The sequence below is a fragment of the Microcaecilia unicolor genome, chromosome 11 (assembly GCF_901765095.1).
Source record: "Microcaecilia unicolor chromosome 11, aMicUni1.1, whole genome shotgun sequence".
NCBI lineage: Eukaryota > Metazoa > Chordata > Amphibia > Gymnophiona > Siphonopidae > Microcaecilia > Microcaecilia unicolor.
In genome coordinates, this window is record NC_044041.1 from 202924806 (window position 1) to 202949509 (window position 24704).

At 44.7% G+C, this 24704-nt stretch overlaps 1 long non-coding RNA gene across 1 annotated transcript; it reads right to left on the minus strand.

The window, feature by feature from the left end:
• Window positions 1-1647: 1647 nt before the first annotated feature.
• On the minus strand, window positions 1648-21071 carry LOC115479563. The gene is made up of 3 exons (XR_003943715.1): window positions 21040-21071; window positions 1947-2027; window positions 1648-1714 (listed from the first exon to the last, which is right to left on the minus strand). It is a non-coding gene; the product is annotated as an uncharacterized LOC115479563 (long non-coding RNA).
• Window positions 21072-24704: the final 3633 nt, after the last annotated feature.

Here is a 24704-nt window from a genome sequence, read left to right on the forward strand (position 1 = left end):
TTACCGCCACCTATTGACTTAGCAGTAAGTTCTCACGCGTTAACCGAGCAGTAATCGTCAGCGTGCAATACACTGCCAATTAGCACCACACGGTAGAAAATAGAAATTACTTTCTGCCACATATTTTGGACGCATATAGAAATTAGAATTACTGCCAGAGGCACGCGGTAGCCGGGAAGTAGTTCTAATTTGACACACGTTGTACGCGCATAGGCACCTACGAGTCTTAGTAAAGGGGCCCCATAATTATTTGGAAAGTGAGTAACATAGGGATTAATATTCAGCCGGTGATGCTCCAGTGTTTTGCTGATCGCAGGTGTTATACCCAGAAATTCAATGCTGCGCCGTGTCTGGGCTTCAGCGCTGAATTTCTGGGTTTACGGAGCCACTCAAATTCAGTATCCGGCACTTAACCCGCTATCAGGCACTGCATAAAGATAGGACTGACTGAATATCGGCACTTAACCGGCCAAGCACTGAGTCCGTCCCCAGAACACCTCCAAAATCACTGGTTTTAAGATAAGCTCTAACCGGCGATTTCTCAGTGCCACTAACCGGTTACTTCTAAACAAGACGTTTAGCTGGCCAGGAGCCATTTCTGGCCTGTTAAATCACTTTGAATATCAACCAGTCGGTAACATTAATTTATTTTTGTTAACATTGAAGCACTGAACAAAGTTGGACATATCAGCCTCACAAACCTTGTTAGTATGTTGGTGAATAAAGCATGAAATATGAACAGTTGGTCTCCACCAAGTTACAACCACAGCAAGTGACAGGCTACGTTGTTCAAAGCCTGATAATAACACTGTGCAAGAGGAAGCTGCCAAGAAAGGCTCTCGTGGATGGAGACTATACCCTGATGTGCCCTTAACTGGGGCTGGTTTGGCCTTGTGGCCATCACAGGACTATTTAGCCGATAACATTAATCTGCCGGTGACAGAGCTTGGGGACAATCCATCCATCTTGCCTACACGCAAGAGTCTTGATGAAGTTAACAGTGTGTCAAAGGGTCGTTGCCATCCCCAGCTTCCTTCTTTTATAAATGATCTGAAATCAAAAGGGGAAATTGAAATTTAACATACCAGCCTCTGATGGACCCAGGGCAAAGAAAAAGAAAAAAAATTTGCTCAGTGAAGTAAAGGACCTGCCACATGCAATGGAGTTGCGGAGAAAAGTGCTGAGGATTCAGGAAGTGAGAAGAGAGACAGGTTAACCATTTTTCTTTCTGGGGCTTTAATGATTCAGCACATTTAACCCCCAGAGACCTTCTCCATTAAATTAGAGAGGAACCTGATGGAAATGGACAATGGAAAGGGTTAGCACCCTTGCAGAATGGCCCCCCAGGTGCTGAGGCTGTTAAATGACAAGCATCCAGTCCAACAGGTAGAGCCCTGTCCCATTAGCACAATTCATGGAAGGTGCGAAGAGATGAAATGCCAGTTTATTGGAATGGGTGACCGGAGTGTAACTGAGGCTTGTGTCTTCAGTGCACTTTAATCTTTTTGATACCTACCTGAAATACTGCAGATTGAAACCACTTCAGCTTCAGCATGTCTAAATTAGCCATTGTATTGTGATCCCATCAGTCAGTGTGAAAGCTGCTTCGCTGTCCTTAGGCCTGATGATCTCACATGGATGGCTGTCTGCTGCCATGACCAGAGGGGCAACCAGGTGGGTGGAGCCAGCTTCTGTGATTTGCTCCAATAGCTTCCTACAGTGAAAAGGATGATTTTTCATGCATGGAACAAATTAGCTTCAATCATACGAGATTATTTCATTTGCTTCCTCTGGATCAGGGTTATTAACCAAAGTGGGTCATTTGAAGGCAAGAGAGGAGTCAAGTGAATGATATCTTAGTTTTTAGCAACATGAACTGTGCAGTAATCACACAGTAACATAAAAACACGAAGACAGACAAGAACCATAAAATCTAGTTATCCCACCTTCCTTCCTAGTCTGATGTGCTCCACTTTTCCTTTTACTTCTGAATAACTGGGGATTCTTGGTGCTCATCACATGCTTTTCTAAAAAAAAAAAAATTCATTCACATTTTATTTATTTGTTGCTTTTGTATCCCACATTTTCCCACCTTTTTGCAGGCTCAATGTGGCTTATATATTACCGTTTGTGGCGTTAGCCAATTCTGATCAGAACAAATACATGGTATGAATGAATACAAAGTGATAATGTGATGGAATGAGGTACAAGTAGAGTTCAATTGCGGTCTTTGGTTACATTGTGTTGCAAATGTCCAGGTTTTGTATTTTGGGTTGCTGGGGTAATTCTCTTCTGAACAGTTCCGTCTTTAGTGCTTTCCTGAAGTTTAGATGGTCGAGCGTAGTTTTTACTACTTTTGGCAATGCGTTCCATATTTGTGGTCTTAGGTAGGAAAAGCTGGATGCATAGGTGGATTTGTACTTGAGTCCCTTGTTACTTGGGTAGTGGAGGTTTAGGTATGATTGTGTGGATTTTGTAGTGTTTCTGGTTGGCAGGTCGATGAGGTCTGTCATGTATCCCGGTGCTTCGCCGTAGAGTATTTTATGAACGGTGGTGCAGATTTTGAAAGTTCTTTGATTGGTAGCCAATGCAGTTTTTCTCTGAGTGGTTTGGCACTTTCAAAACGCAGTTTTCCAAATCAAAGATAATTATGATTACACGCAAGATTTTAAGCAGGTTATAAAACAACAGATATCTGGATGTCAACATCAGTATATAAGATAAAATGTTAAGATTTTATTTATTTTATTTTATTTACGTCAATTTATATACCGTATCTTATTGCTACTGCAAGACAGAACGGTTTACAATTTATAAAATAAAAGAAGCAATACGATATGTACAGGTTGGACAAACATTAGAACTCCAGTCATTACAGGAAAGCACAGCAAACCCACAAACTAGCTACATAAGATGAAAAACAGTATAACTCATGATTTAGTATACAGGAGAGCACCACAAATACAAGATTAAATACATAATATAATCTACACAGACAAACAATACAGTTTTGATTTAATATATATTACAGATGCCCAACACACGCTAAAAATTAGCATTTGCTAATGCTAGAGACACCCATAGGAATATATAGGTGTCTCTAGCATTAGCTCATGCTAATAACGCTAGCACACCTATAGCGCAGTTTAGTAAACAGGTCCCGTAACCTCAAATCAGGTCTACTAATCAACGGTGGTATTAATTTCTGTATTCCCGAGAAAGGAGACCTTTTGTCCAACATGTTAAATATTCCATTTGAAATACATACAACAGTGATTCCCAAACGCCAGCCAGTCGGGTTTTCAGGCTATCCACTATGAATATGCATGATTTATATAGACCGCCTTCTTGATATGCAAATCTATCTCACACATATTCATTGTGGATATCCTGAAAACCTGACTGGCTGGTTTGGGAATCACTGACTGACACTATGCTTTGGAATGCCAGTTGGAAAGGGAGTAGAAGAGGCATTTTAACCCCAAGGCAAAAGTTCAATCTGCTACCAGCAACTGAACATGAGAGAAACTCCTTCCAGAAGTTAGAGCAGATTTACTACAGGCATATAATCCACAGAATCACCTAGAGGCCATTTTACAAAAGGCGCACTAGCGTTTTTAGCACACGCTAAAAATAAGCATGTGCTCAACGTTAGACTTGCTCATATATTTCTAAAGCCGCTAGCACGCCTTTGTAAAAGACATCCCTAGAGCAGAGGTTCTCAAACCTGTCCTGGGGGACTATCAGTCAATCAGGCTTTCAGGATAGCCCTCGAGTTATTGACACGGACATGGGGAAGCCACTACTTGCCCTGGGATTGGTAGCATGAAATGTTGCTATGAATTAGGTTTCTGCCAGGTACCTGTCACCTGGATTGGCCACTGTTAGAAGCAGTGGCGTAGCCAGTATGGGGCCACGGGGGCCTGGGCCCCCGTAGATTTGCCCCTGGACCCCCCTGCCGATGACCATCTCAACCCCCCCCCCCCCGCCAACCCGCTGTTGCCTACCTTTGCTGGCGGGGGACCCCAATCCCCGCCAGCCGAGCTGAGGTCCTCTTCTTCCCAATCCTTTGCAAGGCATTTGCTAATGCTAGAGACACCCATAGGAATATATAGGTGTCAGACTCACAGAAACAGAACGAAGCCCTGCAGATTGCAAGGCTTTGTTGTGAGTCTGACGTCCTGCACGTGCAATGTGCAGGACGTCAGACTAGAGTGAAGCCTTGCGCAGGATTGGAAAGAAGAGGACCTCAGCTCGGCTGGCGGGGGCTGGGGTCCCCCACTAGCAAAGGTAGGCGATGGCGGGTTGGCGGTGGGAGGGGGGTCGAGAGGGTCATTGGCAGGGGGAGTCAAAGTTGGTGGGGGGGGGGAGGGTTCAGCAATGGTGGGGGGGGCTAAAATGTGCCCCCTCACCTCGGGCTCTGGACCTCCCCCCGCCGAAGTCTGGCTACGCCCCTGGTTAGAAGCAGGATACTTGGCAAGATGGACCACTGGTCTGACCCAGTATGGCTATTCTTCTGTTCTTATGAATTAATTACAATTTTCCAATCCAGATTAATTTAGCTCTTGGCAGGTACCTTCTAAATACTTTCCTCAAACTTTCTCTACTAAATATGTATTCAGATTTATTTTATAGCCTAAGAAGGTTTCTTCATGAGATTGTTTAAAAAATATATATTTAATTGTATAGTCAGTCTGAAGCCTTCTCCCTGAGGCAGTCACTATCATAAATGTATAATTCTTAGTCTCTGTATTTCCAAGTCAGTCTTAGCTAGACGGAGACTGTGGGACAAACAGTAAACTATGTAAATGCAGAGAGCTAAAGGAGAGGTGAAGACATTTATCCCAATTCTGAGTACATCCCTCCCAAATCTGGAGAATGAATTTGTTCTGTAGTTGTTCCAACTTGTACCACCTGTTTCCATCTAAATGGTTCCCACCCTGCTCCACCCACTACCAGGAGAGAATTAACCCCTTGATGGGACCAAGGCAAAGGAGTACATTGGGCTCCTCATTTTGATACAATACATTTTTAAAACTCCTATAAATTGGCTCCATATGGTTCTAATCCCAGAGGAAACTGGCAGAGGAGAAGGCAGCAGGTACGAAGTGCTGCACACTGGCTCTTCCTAATGCTGACCGGAGAATAAGGCACAGGGAGGGCTCTGATGGGTCCTTCTCTCCCTCCTCCCCCCAAATACTCTCTCTCTCTCCTTTTTGCCTGAAGCCGACATACCAGGGCAAGCAAATGAGTAATAAATGTAAATTCAAACATAAGTAGTCTAGCTCTTATGGAACACCAACAACCAGGACCACGTTTTGGGTAGGGTGAGCAGGGCGGTTGGCTTGGATTCCACATTATAAGGGAGCTGCCAGGGGTTCTAAGCTACCAGGCAGTAATTGGCAGTGTACGCAGGCTGACGATTACCTGCTCGGTTAACGCGTGAGAACTTACTGCTAAGTCAATAGGTGCCACAGAAGGAGACTGTGCAAACTGGAAGAGGAAATCCCCGCTTTCCCTTCCTCACACACAGAATGAAGACCCCTTACCTCTGGGAGCAGGGTCAGTGAAGAGAGGGCACTGCCATTCCCTCAGAGAGACTGGCTGGCTCTGCCAACACCCAGACAAGATACGGTGCTTTCCGCTATAGTAGAATGGATGGATCTGTTCAGGATGCTGAGATAGTAAAGGTGAATCTAGAACCCAGGGAAGGGAGAACCAGCGTTTGGGTGCTTCTTTCCTTGCGTTAGGTCGTCTGTCTACTGTTCTTTTACTCCCCTCTCTTCTCTTTTTTTAATTTGACTTTCATCTGTGTTAATGTGTCTAGATCTATAATCTTTCCTACCATGTCACCTATAAGCACTTTTTTTGTTTCTGTTTGTATATATCTATTTATATAAAACTCACCCTCAACGTTCTGAAGACAGTGACGTCAGTGAAGCCAAGCCCTGATTTCCCTCAAAAAGGTTCGAAGGTTCGTGGTGGTGAAGCCACCAAAATCGCTCCGGGCCCCACCCTCGAGGGCGGAGCAATGGCAGAACAACGAAGGGGTTGGCAGGGAGGGAGGCAGGGAGGCGGGGGGTGGGTGGGAAATCGCTACGGGCCCCGCCCTCGCGTCAAACGTCATGACGTTCAGGGCGGAACAATGCCACAACAACAAAGGGGTTGGCGGGGGGGGGGGGGGGGGTGTTGCAGACGAAAACCTTGCTAGCGCCCGTTTCATTTGCTCAGAAACGGGCCTCTTTTACTAGTATATATATATATATATTTCTTTTTTTTTTTAATTATATTATAAGCCGCTTTGCTGTGTATCTCAGAACCTTCCTAGTGTGTTATTCAGGAGGTGGAAGCCTTAATTTTCTAATCCAGTGGTTTTCAACTCAGTCCTCAGGTCAGTCAGGGGGTTCATAGTAACATAGTAGATGACGGCAGAAAAAGACCTGCATGGTCCATCCAGTCTGCCCAAGACAAACTCATATGTGTATACATTACCTTGAATTTGTACCTGTCCTTTTCAGGGCACAGACCATATAAGTCTGCCCAGCAGTATTACCCGCCTCCCAACCACCAGTCCTGCCTCCCATCACCGGCTCTGGTACAGACCGTATAAGTCTGCCCTCCCCTATCCTCGCCTCCCAACCACCCCCCTCTTCCCCCCAACTGCTCCACCACCCAATTTCAGCTAAGCTTCTGAGGATCCATTCCTTCTGCACAGGATTCCTCTATGCATATCCCACGCATGTTTGAACTCCGTTACCGTTTTCATCTCCACCACCTCCCGCGGGAGGGCATTCCAAGCGTCCACCACCCTCTCCGTGAAAAAATACTTCCTGACATCTTTCCTGAGTCTGCCCCCCTTCAATCTCATTTCATGTCCTCTCGTTCTACCGCCTTCCCATCTCCGGAAAAGATTCGTTTGCGGATTAATACCTTTCAAATATTTGAACGTCTGTATCATATCACCCCTGTTCCTCCTTTCCTCCAGGGTATACATGTTCAGGTCAGCAAGCCTCTCTTCATAAGTCTTGGAACGTAAATCCCATACCATCCTCGTAGCTTTCCTTTGCACCGCTTCCATTTTTTTAACATCCTTCGCAAGATACGGCCTCCAAAACTGAACACAATACTCCAGGTGGGGCCTCACCAACGTCTTATACAGGGGCATTAAAACCTCCTTTCTTCTGCTGATCACTCCTCTCTCTATACAGCCTAGCAATCTTCTAGCTACTGCCACCGCCTTGTCGCACTGTTTCGTCGCCTTCAAGTCCTCATATACTATCACCCCAAGATCCCTCTCCCCGTCCGTGCCTATCAGACTCTCTCCGCCTAACACATACGTCTGCCTTGGATTTCTACTCCCTAAGTGCATCACTTTGCATTTCTTCGCATTGAATTTTAATTGCCAAACGTTAGACCATTCAGAAAATCCACAACGAATAAGCATGAGATAGATTGGCGCTGTTCCCTTTCGAAGCAGATCCATCTCATGCATGTTTATTGAAGATATTCTGAAACCAGACTTGGCTGGCTGTGACCTGAGGACTGGGCTGAGAATCCATATTCTAATTAATCTTTCTTGACTAGTATGTGCTTCATATCTCCTCTCCAGGGCTCGTTCTCTTTCTCTTTACTAACTAGCTCTTCTCAGGAAGATAATAAGCACAGGCTCTCTTCTGACCCCTTTTTATCTGCTTCTTAACAGGGTACATCTAGAAGTGGTGCCCACGTCGCCCTCCATTCTCTGACATACTTCCTAGCCATTATCAGTGACTTTCTGTAGCTGAGTGAGCTACACAGATTTCTCCTGATTTACTTCTGTTACGTTCCTCACCTGGCTCCAGGCCTGCGCAGCCAATTCGCTGGCGAGTTGTGGTCTGGCGAAGATAGCCGGCCATCTTGAATGTGGTTTCTCCAGGATAGGTCGGCCATCTTGGAGTTTGTGGCAGCCATCTTGGAGTTGGTTAGCTTCAGGAAGGAAGCCCATATTTTGATGTAGGGCATCTCTGCTGATGGGGGCAGCCATCTTGGATCAGCTGCACATGTTTGAGATTGATTCCTACACTATTTAAAGCCCTGCCTCCAGTCCTTCGTTGCTTTGGCCTCAATTGTGTTTGAAATCCATGCCGGTGCTCCTTGTCTTCGGTTCCTGTGTTCCTGACCTTGGTTTGTTCCTGGACTACGCGTTGTGTTGCTGCCTGCCTTGACCTTGGACTGTTCTTTGACTATTCTTTGCTCTGCTGTTTACGGGCTCCTGGACTGTGTTTGTTTGCCCACCTTTCTGGTCAGTGGTCGTGTATCCCCACTGGTTCTGGAAGCCCTGCCGGCCGTTTGAACCCAAGGGCTCAACTCCTGGGGAACAGTGGCTAAGTGCAGGTGAAGCTAGGGGTTGTCTGGCTGCCTGACCGAGTGCGGTGGCACTCCATCCTTGCCGTGCTCAGTCGGGGCACAAGGGCTCACACATCCCCAGTCATAACAACTTCTGGTGCTTCTCATTTGCCATCCACAAGGTGGTGCTATACCTGAAGTCCTGCACTACCATTAGCAACTCCAGCAAACTCCAGAATTGGGAGCTCAGGCCAGAGATGGGCAGCAACTTTCTGAGGAGAGGAGAAAAATGGGAACTGAGACCGCGGATTCCAGAGACTGGAGCACACGATGTCTTGAATTAAAGCAAGGTTTATTTAAACATCACAAAAGACTCAACACAACATTGTGTTTCTGCCGGAGGCCTGCATCAGGAGTCTGTAAGCAACTTCAAGACAAAATCATCAAAAGGATGAAAACAGCAGTAAAGACAAAGTTCCTTTCTTGATTAAAGATAAGACCAGCCCCTTCCATGAATTCTATCCCAAAGAGTTTTACTATTTCTCCCTCTTCCCTGGTAGGGGCAGTGGAATGGGCGATGACCCAACCAATGTTTGGCCCCAGGCAGCATCAGCAACCAGTGATCTAGGGATTGAGGTTAGTTTCTAGCCAAGACAAAAGAACACAGGTTATCAGGACTGGGGCAGTGGAGTGATGCAACTAGCTTTAGGGCTGTCATGGTAGGGGCATTGGCAGCAATTGAAAGGGTGACACTCTTCCCCCTCCCCCAACAGCTGCACACGTGGTACCCATGGCACTAGTGTAACTCCTGGTCTTTCACAAGAAGAGAGAAGTCCAAATCTCCATAGTCAAGCCTATTCATAGTTTCTATGTGATCAATTATATTTTATTTATCTGTTTATGCTTTTCATGTATTTATTTATTTATCAGTTGGTTTTATGTAGTTTTGTAGACTTCAGATGTTGGGTCATTATTAATAAAGGCTGTTTCTGGATTGCACATCGCTTGATTTGTTTGTTCCCTCCACCTTTTCTTTGTTACTCCTGATCTATCACCTCACAGTGTTTCTGCAAGTGGGAATTAGAAAATGAGGCATTGACCAGCCTGTCATGATAAGAGGATGTTTAATTGGCGTCACTGGAGGTTGTCTTAGAAATGTCACAGCCCTTCTGGCTTCAAGGTTTCCAAACAAGAAAGTGACTAGACAACACTAGTTTTTGCATATATGGGAAATCAGAGCTAGAAGGTCATGAATGCAATGAAGGTAAAAAACCAGGACTGTCATAACCACTCCCTGATGACCTGGAGCTGCCTGAACACATTTTTTTTTTGCATGAACCAAATCTACTTAAGAAACAATAGAATAGTGACAGTGCTCCCTCCCATCCTCTGAAACTTCAGCTGAAAAAAATGGCCATGCAATCCACCCCAGATGTGGCTGCATGCAAATTCTTCAGAATTGCTAAGACATAACAACAGATGAAAGGCATAGCATAAATGCTATAAGTTATTATTATAATTATCATTATTATTACTCAGTTACCTTGCTGGAGGCAATGGCATATTTCTTGGTTTATTAATTTCTTGCTGGTATGTGAGCCCTATCAAAAACACTTTGAGGTGCTATGAAAGCATTCCAAGGTGTATTGCTGGGACAGGTACTGTGGCAGAACGTTCTCCTCTCTATTCCCTAGCTGGCCACAAGAGGGCAGCATTGTAGCACCAATGTTTTTCATGCCTTGCCAGAGGTGGAAACATCAGAGCTGTGGGTCTTAATCCTTGTGACTCCTCTGAGCTTCTTCCTTTGCTAAATTTAGTCCTTCATGGGCTGAAAAAAATGCAGAACTAATGGGTGGAAAGCAGGAGGTGGGAGACATATGCTCTATACTATAACTTGTCTTGCTTTCTATGGTTCTTTGAGCATGCCTCAGATAGGAAAAACCTAGAATCTGGCTTATCATCAATGGGATGTTCAGTCAGTAATCTGCAGATCCTCATGTGCCTGGAAACCAGGGAACATTTCCTATGGGTTGTACTGGTCTCCCATGAAAATAATGTTGTAAATGTAACAAGACCTGTAAGACGAATTCATTCTAGACATTTTTTTTAAATGAAAAAGTCCTGGGATGTTAATAGAATTGTCATTAAGTCGTGTGACTATTGTCGGTTTCTCACTATCTAGATCTCTGCCTGAAATACTCTGATGTATATGGTAATTCTTATTTTTCAAAGACAAGAGCTCATGCCAACCAAAGCTGGAGCAAAATCACTCCAATGACATGGATACGATTTGGAAACACTGTGTCATTGAGAGATTCCGTTATACCTTATTGACCAGTCAATTTGTTAACAAGAGTCTTTGCCAACCAGCCTTTGTTATTTTTACTATGTCAGCATAACAAGGCCCCGGCCCCCCTGAAAGATGATTTGTCTATGGGACAAATGTATAGCTGCTGTACTTCAGTGTTTGGACACCGCTCCAGTTTTTTCACCCTGAAAATACAGAGCTTCTGACACTTCTGAACCCGCAGCTGATGTCTGCACTTGAAACTCTGTCTTTATCTGCTGCTTGGGAGCTGATCCTGTTCTCCTCCTCCAAAGTCTCCGCAGAAAAGACTGACTTCTTTCACTCTGCATAGCCCCCATGCCTGGGGTGAGATCTCATAAAATTCAGTTCAACTTACTCCAGGCACGAATTATACATATTTTTATAACTCCTTGGTTTATTTTTTACCTAATTTTTAAACCACATAAATGGAGAGGTGAGGACTTTCTCAGACCAATCGATTTATTTTGTGCTATTCTAAGGTTTTATGGAATTCGTGTTTTTCTTTTTCTTTTTGAATAACTTCACCTCTACCTGCCTCTGGGAGGGGTAAGAAAGTCTGAATTCCACTACACAGAGAAGGTTCCCCTATCTCAATGTCAAGGATCCGCAGGGAGGCCCTGAGTATTGGCTGAAGCGGTCACCAGCCATCCCATATTCTCATTAACTGGCCCGTCCATTACCTTTTCAAGGGCTGCTGTGTCCTACCATGGCCGGTGGGAGCTACGGCCTTTCATTTCTGACAGACTAATTATAAGGGGTGTCCTAGTTCTAGCATTGGGGCAGTGTTACTGCCCTAACTGGGCTGGGTTATTGATTTTTTGGGGAGAGCAGGAAATTTGTCTCTGTCGAATTTTTGCTCTTAGCTGGGAAAGAAAACCTCACCTCGTGCCAGAAAACTCCTGCAGTCTGGCTGTCCTGTGCACTGCTGTTCCCAAACCCTTTCCTCTTACCCATCAGCTCCTCTGCCCCTTCACCCTTTCTCCCAGTAGCGTAACCAGGTGGGGCCACGGGGGCCTGGGCCCCCAAATTTCTTCTGGGTCCCTGGTTTTGCTGGCAGGGGTCCCCAACCCCCACTAGCTGCAGCCTTCATCCAGTGCCGGTCTCCGGCGCTGCCGTGTTGCCTGCCCTGTTTTCTCTTTCCCTCACGTCCAGCAGATTCCTGCTCAATTTCACTAAAAGGAGCATGCAGGATGTGAGGGGAGGAGAGAGCAGGGCAGGTAATGTGGTGGCAGCACTGGACAAAGGCTTTAGCTGGCAGGGGTTGGGGACCCCCACCAGTCAAGGTATTTGCAGTGGCGAGGCGGTGGGGAGCAGTGGTGGGGTGGCACACCAAAATGTGCCCCCCCACTTCGGGCTCTGGCTCCCTCCCACCGCGAGGTCTGGCTACGCCCCTGCTTTCTCCCACCCCCACCCCTTCCCCATCCTGCAGTTTTGCAAGGCTCCTCTTCTCATGCCTGCTGAGATTTGTGATAGTGCAGCTACAGACTTTCTCCCCCCTTTTGTGATGTCACAATCCAGATTCTGTGACATCACAATTTCCTGGAATAAGCGAGAGGTTCCGTCCATTTCCCTTGCAGTTTATGGCAGCAGGTTGGCTCCATATTCCCATGATTTGTTCCTGTTTCTTCTAAATCAGTCTTACCCTCCACTGTATCATTTCTAGTTGTGTTTGCTGAAGAAAAGATGTTTGAATGTGCATAAGACAAATGAGAAAAACTTTTATTTTCTCCTGGAATATTTAAGTGTTAGTCAGAAGGTCTTGTTAAAACTTTCCACTGTAATGCCTTCCTGGAGAACAGCTAGAAGCTGGGGTTGGTGTGCAGTAGAGGCGCTTGGTTTAGCTAGTTACTTATGAACAATTTAAAGCAAAAACTCGTGACCTTTTGTGACTTCACTGCTTAGTTGAAAGGTACCTGTGAATATCATTTCCAAAAAGGTTTATTATTTTCCTTCACACCAGGTCACGGGAAAGAGAGGGGCCGCTGTGAACCCCAGCCAATACCCTAAACGGCACCTACCAGCTGTTTTAAGCCGTCCACCACACCGGTCAATGGCCTCTCCAGTCCCAATCTGTACACCGAGGGGGCAATTACAGTATAAAGCGTAAATCAGCATTTTCACACCTGGCCTAAGGCAGCAGTAAATGTGCCCATCTTAATGTTACATTTAGCACATAAATTCATAACGTGTACTTGTGGGACCTGCCTATGCCCCATGTGCCCTATAGAATACTAGCCGTTAAGCCCGTTAAAACGGGCGAGTTTTTTGTTTTCAAAAATGTAATGAAAGAGCGTAACCAACATTTGTGAGTTGATGTCTACAGTACACTTTTATATACTATGTTTTTTGTGTAAACAGAATTTGAAAATTCTGTGTGCGTGATTTGTGTGCTGTGCTGTGCTGTGCTCGTGCTTCGTGATTTTGACCTCCTCCGCATCATAGAGCATCAACATTATTTTAAACTTTTGTATTTGCTTTGGACGTGGGGGAAAGAGCGCCGTGGGTTCTCTGTTTTTGTCTGCCGGTAGATGTTGAATGCAGAGGTCGCGTGTGCACTTACCTTTCACGGCATGCTGGACTCTGCGGTTTTGTGGGAGGTGTGCTTGTCTGCTGTGTTGCTGCCCCCTTAAGTGTCCTGCTCCGCAGCGAGTTATCTTCCAGGGCTCCTCCCCTCCGTCCATGAAGTCTGGTGCTCCGATTTGCACACCCCATCTTTCCCTCCCCTTCCATGTTCCAGGCCCTCCTCCCCATTCCTATTTGCTGGAGTCTGCGGTTATGTGCGAGGGGTGCTTGTCTGCTGTTGCTCTCCCCTTGACAGCTGTTCCGTGAGTCCAACGCATGCACGGAACGTTGATGACAGCTGCTCTCTACTGCGCATTTGCGGGTGAGTCGGTCACCTCTCATTTATATAGTTAGATAGGCGCTAACTTTACAGAATAGAAGATTACCGCTGTTATGTGCGAAAGTGCAAATTTAAGCCAATTACTGCCACTTAATTGGTGCAGAGGGTCAATAAGTAATTAAGTTGTGTATGTAACTGCGAGTTGGGGGTAAAGCCTGGTATCACTGCTGGTGCCCCTCCTGCCTGTTGCTTGTAACCCCCATCCTATCCTGATACCTCTTGTGCTGCTCTGAACTATCCCTGTGTTACCGCTTTTGCCACTTTAGACTATCTCTTGATACAGTCTCGTTTCATATCCTATCGCTTTGATCTGTTCCAGTGATACACCATAACCAAGATACCCGAATGCCATAAGTGGAGGGGGAAATGAGAGGGTTAGGAAAACTTTTTTATTTGATAACTGACATGTTAATTTTTTAAAAATATTTTAAGTTTTACATAAGTACATAAGTAATGCCATACTGGGAAAAGACCAAAGGACCATCGAGCCCAGCATCCTGTTCCTGACAGTGGCCAATCCAGGTCAAGGGCATCTTGTCTCTATTTGTAAACTGTGGTGAACCCGTATGGGGATAGAGTAGGATATAAACAACATTGACATTGACTTCCTCATTTATACACTTTTCAGCACTCAGTTGCTGTGCCTCAGCCCTATGTCCCTGCGAGGGGATTAACCCTTCCCCCCTCACATAGTTAGTGGACATTAATATGCCCCTTTTGTCTCCCACTGCTATCCCCTCACTCCTTTCATCTCTACAGGCTAATACGAACTTAGGTCACCCTTATCTCTTCCCAGTTAAGTTTTATAGGCTTACTAATGCAAATGAAAACCTCATAGACAACACTGCAGACACATTCATTGGGGCACTGAGTTATGAATTCCCCTTACCTCCCCTTTCATCTTTATTATAGAGATCAATAAGCTGATAAAAGTTCAGAAAAGGTCTCTTGTTGAGTCACAACAATACCTCCATTACAGTTCCACCCTTTTCTCGTTCCCTTCCATGCAATTTCCATGATCGACATGACGGTAGAGTTTATGCATAAATAAATTTGCCCACTGAGAAACTGGTACTTGTCTTACAACTGTCTCCATCAACCACAGTCTCCAGAGACACATGACTCCTATCCTAACTCTGAACCCAGTGTTGGAGTTACACATTGAGTTCTCAATGGCTGGTGCTATTCAGACATCTATTCTATTTCTCCATCCAGGGTGATGGATCAAGGCTGACCCTCCAAGAGGTTTGGGAAGACAAGATTTATATTTATTTATCGAGATTTATTAACAGCCTTTATGAAGAGATTCACCCGTCCCAAGGCAGTGTACAGTAGGTACAGTTTAACATAAAACTTATAATTTTGTTAACAATAGTAAACTTGAAAAAACAGTAAATTGAAACCTAATAATAGAACTACCGTGAAACAGTATCAAAAATATACACATTTAACAGCACTAGCATTCAAATACCAGAGATATAATACATTGTTAGCTTAATACTAATGATACAGCTAATAAGCAGCATTAGAACATTCAACTAACATAGATATGATGCTAAAGATTTTGTACAATATGGCTTACCATATAGCTGAGGGACCAAGAGGCATGGTACAGAGTCAGTTGGGATAATTTGATGGGTGTCAGGAAGCAGACAAGCAGAGTGATCTGCCAAGGCACAGTTCTATTATGGGAAAGTGTAAGGGTGTGGTTCACACTTACTCGCCGCAGAGTGCTTCAACCCCCACTTCCCAGCAAACCATAATGTCCTATGGGGTTCCTGCAACCCTAGGTGCAGATGTGAGTCCAATGAGCTCTGTGACTGGAGAGCTTGCGGTTTGGAAATCTCTCTGAGCCTGGACCACCATGAGGTTCCTCAGCAGCCTGGCCTAGGTGGAGCTGGCTTAGCTTCACAGCCGGGACCAGATATGCAAGTCGCTATCATTCGAGGCTGCTTCGGCGGGGTTTCTGCGATGATGCCCCTGGATTCCAACTTTGTGCATCAGGAGGGAACAGAGCAAAGAGATGCCGGGGGCAGGGGGGGGGGTGATTGTGAGATTTTAGGGAGTGTAACCCAGCGGGTTGCATCTAAGGCCGGGAAACAGGCTGCTTTAAATCAAGGAGCTATAAAGAAGAAAGAAGATGCTACCTTGGGAGATTTGTTGGAAGCATTCGGTGCTCTGGAATGTTCTGTGGCACTTAAAGTGGACAAGTTTATGGAGTTATCTACTTCGAGTTTAGCTAAAAAGAATAAGGAATTATTAGAGACCCACAGTAAAAACAAATTGGAGCCTCTGGAGAAAAATGGTGGGAGAAATGTCAGACTGTGCATATTAAGGATAAAATATGGTCCATAATAATCTGGAACAGTGGAGAACTATCAAACTTATAAACTGCAAGTGACCGACTCACCTGCAAATGTGCAGTAGAGTTGGAACGCTGAGAGGTAGAAGTCCAAGCCCCGCCTCCACCAGCAGTACAGCCCAATAGGGAGGAGGGCTTGGACATGGGCGTGGAAATCGGAGGAGGAGGGAGCAGGGAGGGAAGGAGCGGCGGAACTGAGGGAAACAGACGCTGGGGGTAGGGCAGGGGAGAAAGCAGGGTTGGTGGATGGGGGAGGAGGGGAGGCCATAGGAAAACAAAAAACTAGCCCGTTGTTATGGGCTTAAAGGCTAGTAATAGGAGATTAAATCTATGGTTTATTAACTTCCCCAAATCTCCATTAATATCGTCCATGAATGTGATAAAGAAATACTTTCAGGAGATTCTTCAGATTTCTAAGGAGCTATTGACACCTTTGACCAGGGCATTTTGTGTCCCTGTGGGAAGATCAGAATCTGAAAGTGAAGGTGGAGGAGTGGCCTAGTGGGGAGTGGAGGAGTGGCCTAGTGGTTAGAGCACAAGTCTTGCAGACCAGAGGTGGCCAGTTCAAATCCCACTGGGCAAGTCACTTAACCCTCCATCACCTCAGGTACAAACTTAGATTGTGAGCCCTCCTGGGACAGAGAAATATCCAGAGTCCCTGAATGTAACTCACCTTGAGCTACTACTGAAAAAGGTGTGAGCAAAATCTAAATAAATAAAGATTCTAGAATTCTAAAGAATAACAAGATTCCATGCAGAATTTCAAAGTGTAGCAACATTCCATGTAGAACCCCAACGACCAACAAGATTCTTTGGGGTGGAGGAGTGGACTAGTGGTTAGAGCTAGAGCACCAGCAATCCAGAGGTGACCAGTTCAAATCCCACTGCTGCCCCTTGTGATGTTGGGCAAGTCACTTAACCCTCCATTGCCTCCGGTACAAACTTAGATTGTGAGCCCTCCTGGGACAGAGAAATATCTAGAGTACCTGAATGTAACTCACCTTGAGCTACTACTGAAAAAGGTGTGAGCAAAAATCCAAATAAATAAATAAACCAGAATAAAGAAAATGAGTCCATGGACTTGACAGTTTTCCTAGACAGTTATCAATCTGTATTGTTTGTGAAATCTACCTTGATAGTAACATTTGCACTAGAACCAGATAGAAATTAGATACAACGTTTATATTTTTGTTTCAAATCAGTTTCCTTTTATGATTGTAACATGATGGTATTTCCTGATCTATCTAGGGCAATGCAAGCTAGACGGAAAGCCTTTTTGGCAAAACATCAGCAGGCTTAGCCTTAGGAGCTACATTTTTCATACACTTTCCTTGCAAATGTTTCGTTAAATTCCAGTCTCAGAATTTTGTGTTTATGGAACCTTCACATTTGCAAAGTTTTCTAGAAACTAGGACGCCCCTTAGGCCGATAGATATCTCTTCTCCTATAGGTATAGAAAAAAATGCCTCGTAATAGATTATGCATTTAACAAATGTCTCCTTATTGCCTGGTATAGGACTGATCATTTTCTCCAGATATCATTTCATACTTTTCTTTTTCTTGTCTCTCCCCTAGTAGTGGATATCTTGATGTATATTGCTAAAAAAATGTCGCTTTTGTTTAATTTTTAGCAATTGATTTGTATCTTTTCTCAAGCATTTTGCTTATATGAATAGACTCTAAAACCTTTCCTGAACCTATTCATAACAATTGCGGGGGCCGATGCTCAAAAGTCACCGTTAAAAACTGCATGCGTTTAGATCCGTGGTTGAAGTTTCCGATTTCACAATAGCGAGTGACGCTCGAAGGAAATTGCATGCAAACGAGGTGCAGGCAATTTCAGCAAGCAGCTCAGTAGGAAAAGCACCTAAGCTCATGTGTAGAACAGTCACTCACTAAGAGTCAATGATATACGCATGCCCAAGAAAAAAAAAGCTGCAATGCGTGTTCCGTAGACGCATTTCCACAACGTGCTTCTACTACTACTACTACTATAAATCATTTCTATAGCGCTACCAGTCGTACGCCAGCGCTTCACAATTTGACATAAAGAAAAGACAGTCCTTGCTCAAAAGAGCTTACAATCTAAATCAGGACAGACAGACAGGACAAAGAAGGGTTAAGGGTAGGACAGACAGATAGGACACATAGGAATGATTCTAAATGGAATGTTGCTACTATTGGAGAGCAGGTGACAAGTTAGGAATTAAAAGCAGCATCAAACAGGTAAGGCCTTTAGCCCGGATTTGAAGGCGGCCAGAGATGGAGCTTGGCGTAATGTCTCAGGAAGTCTATTCCAGGCATAAGGTACGGCGAGACAAAAGGAATGGAGTCTGGAGTCAGCAATGGAGGAGAAGGGTGCAATTAGAAGAGATTTGCCTAGTGAACGGAGTTCCTGGGAAGGAGTGTAGGGAGAGATGAGGGTGGAGAGGTAGTGAGGGGCAGCAGAGTGAATGCACTTATAGGTCAATAAGAGGAGCTTGAACTGTATACGGAAACGGATAGGGAGCCAGTGAAGTGACTTCAGAAGAGGGTTGATATGGGCATAGCGACTTTGGCGAAATATTAATCGTGCAGCAGCATTTTGAACAGATTGAAGAGGAGAGAGATGGCTGAGTGGAAGACCGGTGAGAAGCAAGTTGCAGTAGTCCAAGCGAGAGGTGAGGAGAGTGTGGATGAGGGTTCTGGTAGCGTGCTCAGAAAGGAGAGGGCGAATTTTGGCGATATTATAGAGGAAAAGAAACCACAGGTTTTAGCAATCTGTTGAATATGTGCAGAGAAGGAGAGGGAGGAGTCGAAGATGACCCCAAGGTTACGAGCAGATGAGACAGGAAGAATGAGCGTGTTATCGACAGAAATAGAGAGTGGGGGAAGGGGAGAGGTTGGTTTAGGTGGGAAGATAAGCAGCTCAGCCTCTTTCTTTAGTTCCATGACAACTTTGTAGGGTTCCACAACAACTTTCATGCCCCGAGGGGTTTATTGTTTATATGTGCATATATGAAAACCGTGTGTAGCTTTTTTTTCCAGCTGCGGGTACCATGGATGTGCCTCCACAACGTGCTGTTATGTGCAGGACACACGTACATGGCGTATTTAACACACATGTGCAAATATTATTAAAATACGACAGCAGACTGCTCCACCGAGAAGTTGCCGTCATGCTACGACATCTCTAGACCTCCCGGACAATTTTGCATGATAAAGGTAGGCGCTCCTTTCTGTATATCGCTCAGAAACGGCTGTGCATCGCTTGGAATGCTCATTTTAATACTAATCAGCTCGAACTACATTTACATTGGATTATCGTTGGCTGCTACTGTGAACGGTAAGATCGACGTACAACCCCTCTGTGCATTACGCACTGAATAACGTGATTGCTAAACTGGCTAGAACCAGTCTAAATTGGATGTTGCTAGCATAGTAATCTTTGTGCATTGGGCCCTGAGTCTTGTAGTCTAAATGGGGGACAATCTATATTAAATCACAACCCTTTCTCCCAAATTTGTTTCCTTTATGTATCACTGCTGAGAATCAACCTACTAAGATAAGAAAAGTCCATAAAAAGGGCACAGACCGATATCTTTCTTTTTCCCCCCTGCATATCCCTTGAATGTGAAAGACTTTGGGGGGGGGGAGGGGAGGTGATGATCCTAGAAGTGACAACAATGGAGGGGGGATGCTTTGCTTTCACTCTGCATCCTATAATATATGTGATCGGGAGTGAATATTTGCACACACGATTTTCTTTCTAGGATTCAAGCACTTTGCAAAGCTGGATCTGTCTTCCTGTTCTGTCCAGAGGATTAGGGTCAGTTCCTCCTCTCACCCAGCCACAAGGTTGTAGGGGTTAAACACTCAAAGCACTCAAAGGTTTCTTTTTCATAGAATGGCAAGAAAAAAGCAATGTCTGGGAGGTGTGTGGTTGGTGGTGGTGGTGGTGGTGGTGGGGCGGTAGTGGGGGAGCTTGTAACAATGAATTGGACAAGTCTTTCTTGTAGACAAGTTAACATCTGACTGTCTCGGAAGTTACATCTCAGAGCAGCTGATTCTCACATCAAGGGTCTGCCCACGTACTGTAGAGAGCGTCACAACCCTTCAGTGTAGCTCTGACACACGTCAGCGTTTAACATGGATGAGCTTGAAATGTGTAGCTGACATTTCTGGGCAGCTTCCCACCTATAGCTGCCCTGATCAACCCCCCCCCCCCCCCCCCCATGCACTGGCCTTTATACAAGGCTGTTTAAGGGTATTCAGAATTTGTTTGTTGCCTTGGGAAAATGAGAGAACATGGAGCTGCATTTCGGCTAATGTTTTATGAATCTGCGTGGTTTTTCTTATTACAGTTAGGACAGATCCTCCATGAAAGGTTGTTCAAGCTCTCTGTACAGTGTGCTTCCATTTAGTACAGGCAAAAATGATACATACTACACTCAGCAGGAAGTCCTATCTCTGCCTTGTGTTCCTGGTTATATTTTGGTTGTTTTCTGGCTAGAATTCAGGAGTCTTCTGGATTGTTACTTTGGATGGATGTAGATTTGGAGTCTTGTAACACAGTAAATGACATGAAAAATGACAGAAGATAAAGAACAGCATAGCCAGGATCGGCCTAACCGTTAGCCAAGTCTAGGCATTTGAAGAGGGGCCAGCAAAAAGGATTTGTAGTCACAGGAAAACAATAAGCTCTGACAGACACACAAACTCAATGAACCAGCAGCAGATTCTCTTACCCCAGAGAGGATGTATAGTTTTCAGACAGCCCACTTCCCCAAGCAAAGTGCCTTTTGGAAATTGCCCTCATCACCTATATTTAACACTAGTAAAAAAAAAAAAGCCTGTTTCTCATTGAAACGAAACGGGCACTAGCAAGGTAATGACCTTCTGCCATTAATGTTCCCCCTCCTTCTCTACCCCATCCCTCCTCCTCCCCTCATCTCAGGAACCCTGTCGTCTCAGGACCCCCCTCCCCCCTGTCGTTGCAGCACCCCTCCCCCTCTCTCATCTCAGGACCCCCCTCTATCTGGGCCCCCCCTGTCCTCCGATGTCCGCGCCCCCCTCCTCCCATATCCACCAGCCAGCGCCTCCCTCCCTCTGTCTCTGCAGCTGCTGTTTAAAAAGTTTTACCTCCTGCTGGTCTGGCAACACTGAAGTGCAGCAAGTACAGACGCCGCTTGTTTCAGCTGTTCCTCTGGTCCCGCCCTCATTTCCTGTTTGCAGAAGGGCGGGACCACAGGAACTGCAGAAACAGAAGCGAAACCACAGAGTTCCCTCGAGTGATCAGGAGTGCGATTACGAACCCTATGAACACTATATGACTTCACTGCCATGCTGCCATGGAGTCAGCTTCAGAACGTTGGAGGTGCGAATGCTATATATAGACATTAAGCTTTGCTTCATAAAAAAAAGTATGGGGGTCGATAGTCAAAACAATTTAAATGGCCAAGAGAGGCACCTGGCCATTTTAATCGCCTGTCCAGGGCTGGATGTGCCGCTGAAAACGCCCAGTTAGTGCCTAAGCTGAAATTGGCTATTTTATGGGCATTCTGGAGGTGAAATCAGCACTTAACTGGCTGGGATAAGGGTGCCCAACCTTGACCCTTGCCCAGTTGGCTTTTCAGGATTTCCTTATTGAATTTGCATGAGATCTGTTTGCATACAATAGAGGCAGTTCATGCAAATAGATCTCATGAATATTCATTGGGTTGTGGCCCTTGAGGACCGAGGTTGGACACTCCTGGTAAGAAAACTAAATAAATACCCTATCGCCATAACTGGTTAACTGTTGAATATTGCACTTAATTGGCTAGATTTTATCTGGCTGCATATCCACGGATATTCAGGGGTCCTTTTACTAAGGTCCGCTGAAAAATGGCCTGCGGTAGCGTAGGCACGTGTTTTGGGCGCACGCAGAATCATTTTTCAGCGCACCTGCAAAAAAAAAAAATGCCTTTTTAAAATTTTTGCCGAAAATGAATGTGTGGCAAAATGAAAATTGCCTTGTGTCCATTTTGGATCTGAGACCTGACCGCCAGCCCTTGACCCTATGGGTAAAGTCTCACGCGGTAACCGTGTGGTAATGACCTATGCATATCAAATGCTACTTGACATGTGTCCGATACACACGTCCGAGAATAAAAATTATTTTTCGGACGCGCGTATCGGACTTGCTCCAAAAACAAAATTACCACAAGTGCTACGTGGTAGCAGGGTGGTAACTCCATTTTGGTGCATGTTGGGTGCATGTAGACACTTACGTGGCTTAGTAAAAGGGCCCCTCGGCGCCAGAAGACGGACATAGCCAAACATTGAATACCTGGGCATAAAACCAGCAGCAGCCTTTAAAAGAGAAAGAATGTAATCAGATGTATTATTTCTAACTAATATTGGACAATAAGTATGTTTTCAATGAAATGATTTGACTTTACACCGTATTGGCCTTGAAGAAGCCAACCAGATGATCAATGTGGAATAATGAATTAGACGAGTAATATCTGGGGATAATCAGGTTAATATCACATTTTTTTTCTTACTGTTTAATTGATCTCCTTATCTTGTTTCACTCTCCCTATTTAGTGGTCTAAGGAAGAGAATAGAATTACCTGACTGAAATAATTCCTATATATTACTTTCTCTGTATTTCCAACAAGTTGTTTTATCGCTTGTAAAAATTTAAATGGCTATAAATAAAACATTTTTAACCCCCCCACCAAAAAAAACAAAAACAGCAGCAGCCCAAAAAAAAGCTGACCATCACCAGCTGACTATCGACCCTAAATATGCATTTTTACAAGATTGCTCTGAAAGGGTTGATGTTGGGGGGAATCATAATTGTTGAGCTTAATTAGAAGGAAGCCTAAGGGCCTGAAAAATATCTTGACGAGGGGCCAAGGCTGAAGGCTTCCCTACGGCACCAATATTATACTTATTTGCTCAGTGGTCCCAAACGAAGTGACGATCTGCCGAGGGGATGGGAAGTAAGGTATCTACTGATGCAAATTTATAGAATATTGGTGATAGCTTGTCACAAACTGTTGCAAATTAGCAGAATCCAGAATCCCAGGTCGCAGGGTCCTTCTCCCAGCGCTAGACTGGGGATAATGCTAGTTCCTACTGGGAAGGACTGAGTCAGTAGATAAAGTAAAAAAAAAAAAAAAAAGTTCTTGGAACGTGTGGGTGCAATTTTGCCCCAGTTATAACTTTTACCATCATAGGCCTCAGTTCACCCACTTGTAATGGTGTGACGTTCATTACCTTAATGTCCGCTTTCCACCTTCCCCAGTAGATACTTTTGTACAATTTCCAAGCATGGGGTCTGTATTGTGGATCCATTACCCCAGAAGTAGCTGTGCAGGTTTCTTGTACCTGCTCTAGCTTTATCCATAGGACCAGCAATGACGAATTCTGGTATTCTAGTTCAGCCGTTTGCTTCCTCTGAATTTGGCCTATGTTGGATTACTATTTCGCACCTGTCTTTTTTTTTTTTTTAATAATCAGTAAATCTTTATTAGTGTTCCTTGTCAGATAACATTAAGACTATCATTTGGTGAAGAGAAGTCCCTGTGTCTAGCGAAGCTTATCCCGCAAACCTGCATCTTTGGGAGTATGTTACCGCCTTTGTTCACTAAACACCCAATGAATAAAATCATTCTTTTATTAAAGAGAAGCAGCTGCTTTTTTGATTCCTCATCAATTCACCCAGATCCACTGGCACATGCTTCAACTCAAAATCCCATTCACAGGCTCTGAAGCAGGCCGATTTATACACCGCCATGCGAAAATCTCATTCACACTTGGATTTTTCGCACGAGTGGCGTGTAAATGCCTGATTCACTGCTCTTTTGTCAGCAGGGTTAAGTGGTTAAGTGTGTGCATCTCCCATAAAAGGTCTTTAGTCCATGAAAAGCTATATTGACATTGTAATGGCTAAAGAACAGTTTAAAGGGTGAATAGAAGGCATGGAGAGAGGCTCAGTTGTTGTGACACTGGTTAAGGGGCCCCTGCTCATCTCACAAGGGCAGGGATTATGGGCAAAGCCAGCTGCATGCCGGCATTTCAGGATGTTCTTGTCTGGGTTGGAGCAGTGGTTTAGGTTCTTTTGTTTCTGCAGGTTCTTGCCTGACAAGGAGGCCAGGGCCTGTTACAGCTCTTAATCTTGGAAAACGAGATCTGTGATTCAAATAGAAAATGTTTGCAGCCAGACCACCAAAAGCTCTCAGGCAAAAGGCTTTCAGAACAGCAGTACAAGTGGACAAGTGAGCTCAATGAATTCACTGTCTCCTGGGCCACAAATCAAAGGCGCTCCTTAGATTATGGATGACACGAATGTTGACGGAATGGCTCTGATATGACCTGCTTGAGTCTTGGAGAGGATGTTTTTCCTCTAGTGCTAAATGCAGCTAAGGTGAATGAGCATTACAAAATGGCACAAGAAGTAGCAAAAGGGAAAACAAGAGCGTGAGAGAGATGAATAGAAGGATGCAAAGCGAGAGAAAGAGAAGGAGAAAGAGAACAAAAAGATAACAGAAACATAGACAAAGGAATAATTGAAGTAGAAAGAAACAAAAAGAGAGAAAAAGGGAATCGAGTGGGAGAGGCAGAAAAAGACAAAGGAGAGAGCAAAGAAGAAAGAAGAGAGAGAGAAAAGGAGAGGTAGAAAGAAGGGAAGAGACAAAGATGAGAGAAACAGACAAGGGAGATAGTGAAGAAGAGATAAAAGGAGACAGGAAGAAAGAAGGTAAGAGACAAAGGAGAGAGAGAAAGACACAAGGGAGAGAGTGAAGAAGAGATAA